The 11,281-nt window shown below is 28.4% G+C and overlaps 1 long non-coding RNA gene across 1 annotated transcript; it reads left to right on the top strand.

Moving 5' to 3' along the window:
* Nucleotides 1-1,590: 1,590 nt before the first annotated feature.
* On the top strand, nt 1,591-3,756 carry LOC125202358 (uncharacterized). Its single transcript, XR_007173085.2, has 3 exons — nt 1,591-1,747; nt 2,510-2,712; nt 3,477-3,756. It is a non-coding gene; the product is annotated as an uncharacterized LOC125202358 (long non-coding RNA).
* Nucleotides 3,757-11,281: the final 7,525 nt, after the last annotated feature.

Below are 11,281 nucleotides of genomic sequence, written 5' to 3'. Positions count from 1 at the left end.
AAATTCTCTTTTGTAATTAAATTTGTATATTATTATTTTGCCTTTTATTAGACTTTTAATTTAAAAATATAGGTATGATTATTGGAAATTGTTGTATAGTAAAATGAATCTTTAACTTGATGAATTCAATAATAAAGTTGGAGGTTTTCTATCTAAAAATAAAAAATAAAAAAATAATACTTGGAACTAAAATTATTTAGTTATTAATGCATACTCAATTGTTTGCAAATTATGTTTATATTTTTCATAGATTAACTTATGAAAATTCTTTAAAGAGATCAAATCTCTTGAATTATAAAATTCAGAAAAAAAAATACTACTCCCTCCGTGTATTAAATGTTTAATTTTTCATTTTTCGTCCATCCGCCAATAAATGTCTCATTTCAGCAATAATGCATATGTTTTTAAATGTCTTATTCTAATTACATTTTCTGAAATGGAAACATCGTTATTTCTACTTTATCATTATCTTTTTATATTCATTCTCTGCTCAATTTTTTTAATTTTAACATATTTAACATACTTATAAATATATATTTATATTTAAGATATATAATTTATAAATATATTTATATTTAAATTACTAGAAGTACACGTAGTTATAGTTGAGTTGATTTTGATTTATTCTACTACTAGATAAGATCCTTTTGTTTATGACTTTGAATTCTATTTTTTTTATAATTTTTAAAATATTATCATGTACTATTGAATTTAATTTTGATGAAAATGCATTTATTAATTTTGATTTTATTTTATTCATTTTATCATGTTTACTTAATTCTAAAAAAATATGTTTTTAGTTATAAACAATTATTATGTTGCAATTTCAAAACTTATGAACTATAGTGTTATTGTTATTCTTATTTTTTGTTTGCATTTATGAATAGTTATACTTTGTTAAACGAAACAAGTGAACTATTTATTCGTTCAAATAGTTTGCTTTTATTTTTTTTCTTTTGTAAATAATAGTATTACATTTTTCTTTATTTGTATGTCTTATTCTATTTCATCCACACATCTCTTTTGTTATTTCTTTTATTGTACACTATTACACTCATATCAAATATTAAAATAGTACTCATTCTGTTTCATAGTAGTTTATTCATTGTCATTTTGATACATTTCATAGTATTGGAGTCATTTCCTTTTTTAGTAAAGTCACCATATTCTTCTCACTTACTTTACTCTCTCTTACTTTGATCTCTCTCCATCTCTCTATCTTTTTCATTTCTTACTTTATCCTTCATTTACATAACTCACTTAACACAATTTTTGTTAGATTACGTGCCGAAAATAAACATCTCCATTACTATTGGACAGAGGGAGTATACAATCATCTGCTAAAATATGAAATGTTTCATTGAGAGTGGGTTGAGAGGAGTACAAATATCTTTATGTTGTTGTTTATAATATTTTCAATTATTTATAATATTACAAATACTTATTTTAATTAATTTTTATTTCTAGATATATTTTTGTACTTATATACTCTATATTCTTTATTTTAAGTTAATATATCTTTCTTATTTAAAAATCTTTTGTCTTGTGCATAGCACAGGTGTTAACACTAGTGAAAGAAAAAGCGGCAGTCTCGGACTCAGCCTGCAATTTTCCCAAAAAATTTTCTCTACAAACCCAAAACCCTATCCCTCTCTCAAATTTCAACATCTCCTCGTTGGGAAAAAATAGTGGCAGTCTCGGATTACTCAGCAAAGGCGAGGCGAGGAGTGTATGCTAGCATGTTCCGGTATTTTGTCAACCTTGCCCTATCTATAGATCTATAGATTGTTTTAACACTTCTCTTTAATTCTCTACATTTTGCGGTGTAATCGAATCTTCGAATCATTCAATTCGTATATGAATTTTTTGGTGTACGCTATTCTTTTCCAATTGGGGTAATTTACGCATTACACTGCTGTTTGTGGATAGGTGGGTTTAGTGTTTTGGATGTTGATGGTTTGTTGATTGTGTCTAGTGAAAATGAGAGTGATTCATGTCATGGGTGTTTTTGTGTTATTGTTTGATCGGATTTGGCTGTTTCTGATTGCATTTAGTGTTTGTGTGAGAGACAGAGAGTCTTGATTAGGATTAGTTTCACAAGTTTTGAAGAAGTGAATGTTTGTTCATTTTCCAGTTTACCAAGTGTTCATTGATGTTGTTTGATCTTGTGTGTTGTGTGTGGATTATAATAAGTTTCTCAACTCTCAAGAAAGGGAACTAGAAGGCCTGTTGAAATTCCATTTCCCTAAGTTCTCTGATTTTGTTCAATCGTATTGGAAATAAATTTCATTTATTTGAACATAACTTTTTATAATGATATACAGATTTTACTACTAGGACTCCAATACGTAGAAGAATTTATAATAGAAGCATACATCAAGAAGCTTCAAACATAGCCCCTCATTCAGACCATAGCCATTCATCGTCGTCAAACAAAGCTTAGTTTGTTTAATTTGTCAATTATATATACATATTTTTAACATTAGTTTGTTTACTTTGTGTCATGTAGTTACGATTCGAGGTCCTTATCATTGCCGAGAAGTGGGTTTTGGCCTCCGTTTGGGCTTAAATGGAGAACTTGGAAGAATCATTTAAAAATAAGGTATTGGGCTGACGTACCTATCGAGCATTTAATACATGACAGAGATCGATAGAGTTTTTGAAGATCAATGGATCAACTTTCTTGCTTATTGGAGAACAGAAAATGCAAAGGTATATTTAGTGTCTTCATATAATATAATCATTTGATTTAAGCTATGAATTTGCTTATCATTTTTATTTCTATTAGGGCCCGTTTGATAAGTTAGTAATGCCTAGATATAAATACTTATATGACTATTTCTAAGTGTTTGATATCATAGTTAACATATTATGTCAGCCCGTGGTTTTCTCTCTGGCCCATCCGAGCCCGCAAATTTTTCCTTAAAATACAAAGATATGTATCTCACAAATTTGGTCGGATAGCATTTCTACCTCATTTATTATGATTTATTAGTACAAAATCTAGATAATTTCTTGACTACCAAACAACAACGCAAAAACCTTCATCCGAACTTATCATGACACGAAGCCCGCATTTCTTATCTTATTTAACAAATCTTGTTATATCTCATCTTTCTTATCAAACGAGCCCTTAGAATACAAGTAAGAGAAACCAAAACGCTTGAGCGGAAAAGGTAATGGTCATGTGATTGCTTGGATTTCAGGTATACTATTGTTATTTAATTATCTATTTATATTGTTTATGATCGATCTTGGTTTATGCTTTTTTTATTATTTTACTTGTACTATAATTCATTTTACGTCTTAGTTTTTTTCACTAGTTTTATTTGTGACTATTATTTTATATTCTTAATAATCTCTTAAGTGTTATATCCTTGGAAGTTGATTCGTTTGAGGTTTTTATTCTATATAACACGTAACTTTTCTGTTCATGGTAGTAACTCTTTGAAGTTGATTTCTTTGAGGTTTTTCAGGGCACGTTGAAGAGGGACTTATTCTTTTGATAAATAGAGAAGAGGCTCACGTATATAAAGAGAGAAGCATTTTACCTACAAATATGTTATGCTCTTTATATTAGATTAGACTTTAAAATTTGTACTAGTACTCACTTAGTTTAAGAAGAAAATGAATTGACATTTCATGTTGTTTGGAATGCATGGTTAGAGTTAGAGTTTCGTGTAATACCATTGAATATTTTGGATTTTTATACATTCAAATTTTGTGGAGTATTACACAAATTTGTTCGATTATTAATTACAGGAGTTTATAATGCATTTGTATATTGGAAGTACAAAACTAAGTACTCCCTCCGTTCCTTCATAGTTGAGTCATTTTTCCATTTCGGGAAGTTCCCTCATAGTTGAGTAATTTCCATTTATAGTAATTTTTTCCTCTCTCTTACTTTATTCTTTCTACTTTATTCACTTTTTACTTTATTCTCTTTACCTTTTTTCTCTTTCTTACTTTTTTATCTATTTATTTAACACACTCAACATTCATTTCTTAAACTCCGTGCCGAAAAGTTCCGCCTCAACTTGAGGGAACGGAGGGAGTATATATTTATAGAAAGATGCAAATTAAGTATCTAAAGGATGAAATTATAATTTATTAGTATTCAAAGGATTAGTATATAAATTATGGAAATTTATAGGTGGAAAAGGGCAATTGCATACTACTGGAGGGCCGGGTGTAGTTAGAACTATTTGTAGGTAGTATTTTGTAAATGTTCACATGTAATAAGTCAGTGTATTCTCAGATGACATCTTATCACACTTTCTAGTGCCACTACAAGTGGTTTTACTTGACATTTTTAGGTTAAGTAGTAGACACTCTGTCCTTACACTAAACCTATTATTACATCTTATGTTAACACACTTACATCAAGTGTGATTATAGACGAAGTGTAACAAAAATACATACTATATCATCACAGGGGAGGGGATCAATTGCTAACTAATTAATAATTCCAAACTAAGATTAAATCTTATCCATTAGATTAGAAGATCTAATGGTTGAAATAATGCCACATGGATTATATTTTCAATTAAGAAAATTAATAAATAAAATTAGAGGGTATTAATGTCAATTCCCTCTCATTAAAATCATCTTAAAACTTTAAATTTACGTAACTCTCTCGATTTAAATTATTTTTTCGCAAAAAATATATCAAATTAAAGATAATTGTATAAGGATTCCAACAAGATCACAATTGCATATGTTCCGACAACGTTCGGATGATGAAATTTGATATTTTTTATTTTAGTTTTCGTAAATGTTGATAACCAGATTTTTATCAACAAATACATCAAAAAATCTCAATAAATATGTGTTGATATTTTCTTGTACTAGTGTTGATATTCTTATGTCATATTGTTGATATTTGTAATACACTAAGTTGATATAAAAAAACATTCACGAAAATTATCATATGATAACATAATGACGATATTATCCTTTTATTGATATTTTGTCTACTATTTATTAAGACTCGTAAGATTTAATTTCATCCGCTCATTTTAAAATCTAAGGGTTTAGATTTGGTCTTGATTTTGGATTAGGGTGCTATAAGCATTAGAATATGACCCTATGATCACATTTGAAGTGTGATGAAATGATGATTTTCTAGTAGTGAATGACAATGCCATAATGGGGTTGAAATAGTAATTATATATTATATTTTAATTTAAATTAAATTCATATTTTGTGCATGTACTTTATTACCGTTGCATTAATGTGTTTATTATATACATCTGTAGCTTATGCATATGTTATTCACGCAATGACATATGTGTTTCATATACTCTTTCTAAAATATGATTGGATAATATATTTTATCCCATCCCCTAATATTAACTCATATATTTAACTTTTGAAAGCCATGTATTCTTTATATTCTTACATTTTAACTAATTCGTTGATATATGATACATTAAAATAATCTAAAATGATAAAAGTGGATTCATCAAATTATTTTTATATCAAACAATAATTTATTAATTTTTAATTTTTGAAATGTTACACTCTAAATCTCAATAAAAAAATAATTGTATGCTCTTAACTATCTGTTTGATATTTGAAATTTACATATTTATATTATCTTTTTTTAATAAAAATATTAGAGTTCCAAGTTTAATTAAAAAAAATATATATTACATGTAATAAAAGCTAAGGAAAATAACACAAAAATGAAAAAGATAATGCAAAAAGGGTAGTTTTGATGAAATTAACATGAATGCCATTTTAGTTTAGAAGTTATTTATACATATATAAAAGGGGAATTTTGATGAAATTTACATGAATGTCATTTTAGTTTTAAAATTGTTTATTAATTAATATTTTTTTATTAATAGATTATTATGTGAAAGGTCAAAAAATTATGAGGCATTTATCATGAATTTTAGTTTGATAACAAATGACATTGGATTCTAAAAGTATTAGAGAAGAATGCCAAATTAACATCTTTGTGAGAGGATTTTTTGACATATATACTTTGCAGTATTTCACTTGATTTCTCACATTTTGATTCCTTTATAATTTGAGAAGTGTATAGAAGAAGCGTTTACGCCATTTACATGGAGTGTTTGTTGTATTATGTTCTTAAATGCTCCATATGCACTGGTTGTGTTAGTTTCACTATGCTAGCGGTTGGAGCTTTAGTTTTCAATGTTTGTACTTATATGTATCTGTCATATTACTGAGAGGAAACGTTAGAATGCAAGGTGGCTATATTTCTATAATGACAATCCAATGCTTAAGTTTTCAAGTTGGTATGAAGTTTCTCCCAATTCTGGTAAATGTCAACCTATTGCAATTGCTACTACTCAAATTTTGTAAAATGCATTTTTAATTTAATCCAAAAATTAGTTCAATTTGTAATATTTCTGTTTTATTTTATTTTATTTATTTATTTATTTTATCATTTGAATTTGTATGATCAGATCGTAGTTTCCTGCTACTCATATGACAAACGCTTCTCTTATATCGTAGTTTCCTACTGTTGTTGACAGCGAAGTTCATTAAGTTAGATGATACATATCTTTTCTATTCTATAAAATACCATCTTTGTTAAAAAATATAATTTAATGTAAATTGATTTTTGTTATTAAAATTATGGATCTTAATCGGACAGTTTCATATATCAACCTTTTCATGCCTAATAAAAATTATTGATGGTAACTGCTATAGACACGTTTTCTTGCCTGATAAAAATTAATGATGGTAACTGCAATAGACACGTTTTCATGCCTAATAAAAATTAATGATGGTAACTGCAATACACATGTCTATATTTCTTTTTTGGTGAGATAGACTTTGATGCTCAAAATGGATTAGATCATTAGATGCATTCTCTAATATCTATTACTGCAGTAGTAGTTGTGATAAATGATTTGAGGTCGGAAATTTTTCAGTATTATATATCCGGCTTCATTTCTATATATGGAGCATGTATACTATAGAGTATATGTATTGATCTCCCGGAGTTATAGGTGCACGTGAAATTGTAAGGGTGAGCAGAGAAGGTAAACCAAACGACTTTCTAAATCCTAATAACCATTTTAAAGAGTTTTGAGAAAATCTATTTGTAATTTAATTAATTTAATTATAGCCTTTAATAGAGAATTAACCGCTCACTATGGCTTTCAATTCAAATCTTGATGGTCAATTAATGATTGTTATTAAAACGTATATTATGTTAGTACGTTTTTTTATAGCCGAGTAGAGTGAAAATTTTATAAGATTCTTGTGATAAATGAGGGAAATGAAAAGGTTTTGGGAGTCAAAATGTTTTAATATAGGATCATTATAAATATATGATTTTGGTACCTACAAATCCGATCACTCATTATATTGTATTTTATGCAAAATTGTGATGTGGTGTTTCTATTCTTACCATTGGGAGAAGCTTTGCATCAGGTCATGATTCTTTGTATTGATCGGCGTCATTCAAAAAAAAGATGAGTTTTAACATTAATCTTCTTCAACAAGGACTTAAAGGGGAAGAAGAAGGAATGGATTGTGAGCTTCAATCTAAATCTTCTTCAACAAGGATTAAGAGAGGAAGAAAAAGAGATGTATTGTGTGTGGTTGCAACAATTATTGCACCGATAATGGCTAGGCGGCGATTTCTGAGGGGAAAGTTTTTCACCAAGTAAAAAAGAAAAAAAGAGAGGAAGACGTCAGTTTCAATTTTGTGAAGATGAAGGTCGGAACGCTTTAATTTTATTTCAGTTACCGTTGAAATCATACATGCATTAAACTTCCTATCATGTTTTTCACAGACACATGTTCTCAAGGTCCACATCCACTGGCAAGGTTGCATGCGTAACTGAAGAAAGTGCTTGAAAAATCCATTAGAAATGGGCCACTCACCCCTTAAAAGGCTTCATAAGGGGGAGGGTTATCCACACTTATATAGAGGAGCTAGGATCATCACCAAGCCGATGTGGGACAAGGATTTGGAGAATTTAACAAAATCCAAGGTAAATAGCCGTAAATACATTTCTAACTACAAAAGATCGAGTGTCGAATGAGATAAGGATATTGTGTTACCTCACCAACTACAAACTGTTCAACCTTGCTTTTTTACATTTTATCTGAATGGATTGATGGTGCAGGCGTCTACGAAGTGAATACTGATGCAGATGAAGCACACAAGGTGACCGTGTTGGGAAATGTTGATGGCGAACACTAACATATTTTACTTTGTTGGAAGACTATCTTAATGTAGGGTGCATGATATTTTTTAAAATTACTACTACTAATTTTGGAAAGAAAAAATTATATAGAAAATTATGTTGGTAGCGAATTTTGAGGGCTGATTCTAGAGATGTTTTTCTTATTTATTACTATATTAGTTTAAATTGGGCGCTGATTTAGGGTTGGGATGTATTGATCAATTACTTTAAATATGTTATATGCTTTGTGTAAAATTATGGGGTGATTGAGAAATTATTTAAAGTTTATTGTGCATTGAGTCCAACTTACCGCCTATATTAGTTTTTTAACCATAAAAAATGCGCCCATGAGGCCATGAATATAACTTATGTTCCAATTAGTTAATATAAGTACTACTGCTTTTTTATGCTTTACAATACTAATAAAGAACTTGAATTATATTTGATTAATTTTACATGTAGTGTAGTGTATAACAAAGATTTCCAAAATTTATAGTTGATTTCTCTTTTATTTAATTCTTTAATATAATAGGTTTTTATCTCTTAGTATGATTTAATAATAGAATACTGTAGTATTTGATTAATTGTTTCATATATATTATTATATTTATTATATACATTTTTGTTTATCATTTTTATATGATAATATTATTTCTAATTTTATTTAATTAATTACAATATAAAGCAATGTTTTGGAAATATCTCATCAATCCTCATGAAAAACACCAAAGCTTGAGTAAGTATTGATGTTTTTAAATATTTCAACCAATGTTTGAGAATTCATAAGTATTGATATTTTTAAATATTTCAACCAAAGTTTGAGTGATCGACAAAGTAAAATTGAATTGGGGCGGAAAGAAAATTTTATTGATATTTGGCTCATTTGTTAGTCATGATGAGTATATTTTAAAGTTAAGGGTTTAGGATTTAGGTTTCAAGGCTTGGGTTTTTAGTGAATAGGGTCACTATATTGCAATGAAATGAAGCTCGACTAGGAAGTGTCTCACCAGTGCAATCTTAAATTATTGCAACGTAAACTTGCCCCTGCAATTATAACTTAACGGCTAATTCATATTTTCACAGAATTAAAATTCTTTTTAATTTTAAGTCTGATATTTAAATGTCAATATAGTTTATTAAAATGATAACACAAATATGTGTTGAAATTTTAACGTGATCGTATTGACATTTTTAAGAAAAATTAGCATTTAAACACACTTTCTTGTGGCCATGTGGGGTTAATGTGATCGGAAAAGTATAATCCAAAGTAAGAGGATGTCGAATATTCTTTTGTTTATCATTTCACAAACTTTATTTCGCATAATGAAATAAATATGAAGAAATTAAAATGACCCGTGCATCGCACGGGCGTGTAATTTTTCTGTTTTATTTTATTTATTTATTTATTTATTTATTTTATCATTTGAATTTGTATGATCATATCATAGTTTCCTACTACTCATATGACAAACGCTTCTCTTATATCGTAGTTTCCTACTATTGTTGACAGCGATGTTCATTAAGTTAGATGATACGTATCTTTTCTATTCTATAAAATACCATCTTTGTTAATTCAGTTTAGAAAAGAAGCAAATTTTTCTATATGTACAATAAAAGAGGAGTTTTGGGGAAAATAATAGAAATGCTCTTGAAATTGTTTAAATACATATTAGAACTTATATGAAATACTTAAATACAAATTGTAGCCGTTTATGTTGACATTCAACTAAATATGGTATCTATCCGGAGGTACAAAATATTCCATCCGTCCTTCTTTAGTAGAGGCGTTTCTTTTAGGCACGAAATTTAAGAAATTGTATTAAAAATGAGTTAAGTGAATAAAAAATAAAGTAGGAAAGGGAAAAGGTAGAGAAATGGAGAGGGAATAAAATAAGAGAGAGCAAAGTAAGAGAAGAAAAGTGAGTGTTTTTTGCCAAAATAGGAAATGACTTAGCTACAGTGGGACGGCCAAAAAAGGATTACGACTCAGCTAAGAGGGACATAAGGGAGTAATTCTTATAGATTATTGTTGTTTTTTTTTTTAATTTAATAGTACTCCCTCAGTCCCAGAAGAATATGAACTCTTTCCTTTTTAATTCGTTCCACAATAATATGCACCTTCTAATTTCAAAATTCTTTTCTCACTGATGAGTGGGGTCCATTCTCCACTAACAATACTTTAATTACTTTTTCTCTCTACATCTCTCTTACTTTACCAAATTTGCATTAAAACCGTGTCGAACCCAAAGTGCATATTCTTTGGGGACGAAAGGAGTATCAATGCATATATATTTGAATTTGTTAATTTCACTATTAAAAAGTACTACTTCCGTCCCATATATCACATTTTGTCATTTTGATCTTTTCTACAATAAAAATCATATTTGCATGTGAAACACTTACCGAAATATACGTTAAAATTTGTAAGTGAAACTCTTAGAGAATAAATTCCAATTTAAGTTCGACAATTTTACTCTTATATTTCTATTTATTGATTTATTAAATATTAGTAATATTTGGAGTAATTTCTAATTTGCATTAGGTTCTGTAAGGTATCAAAGAATTGGGGCTATGGAATTGGAATTGGAGGCTTAAATATCAAATCCGATGTTTGCTACCGCACAATATCTGAATTTAGAATTAAATTATAATTCCATTTTCACAATTTGAATTCATATCAAAAGTAGGAAATTAGAATTCCAAACAATTATAAAATTAGATATTTTCACACACTACATAAACAAAACACACACAATACACACAGTCATACACAATCACACAACACACACAGTCATACATAATCTCTCACACACACACGCACACACATATACAGGGGTGTGATCAATTGCTAACTCACTTCTTAGTTGCTAACTACAACTAATTTAAGACCATATGAATTAAGAGATCTAATGATTTATAATTTGTCATGTGTAATTTTGTTTTTCATATTTTAATATTAAAAAGATAAGTTTAACTACCACATGTAGGGTTTTGAATCGCAGTGTCAATATAGTGTATTAAAGATATCTACACAATGCATTGGATATGTCAACACAATTTAATAATTGTACACATTTTATATTAACATATTGTGTTATCTATAT

This window comes from Salvia hispanica, chromosome 2 (assembly GCF_029641045.1).
Source record: "Salvia hispanica isolate PSC_SH4W2 chromosome 2, Shi_PSC_v1, whole genome shotgun sequence".
Lineage (NCBI taxonomy): Eukaryota > Viridiplantae > Streptophyta > Magnoliopsida > Lamiales > Lamiaceae > Salvia > Salvia hispanica.
This window is presented reverse-complemented; position numbering and strand designations above follow the sequence as displayed.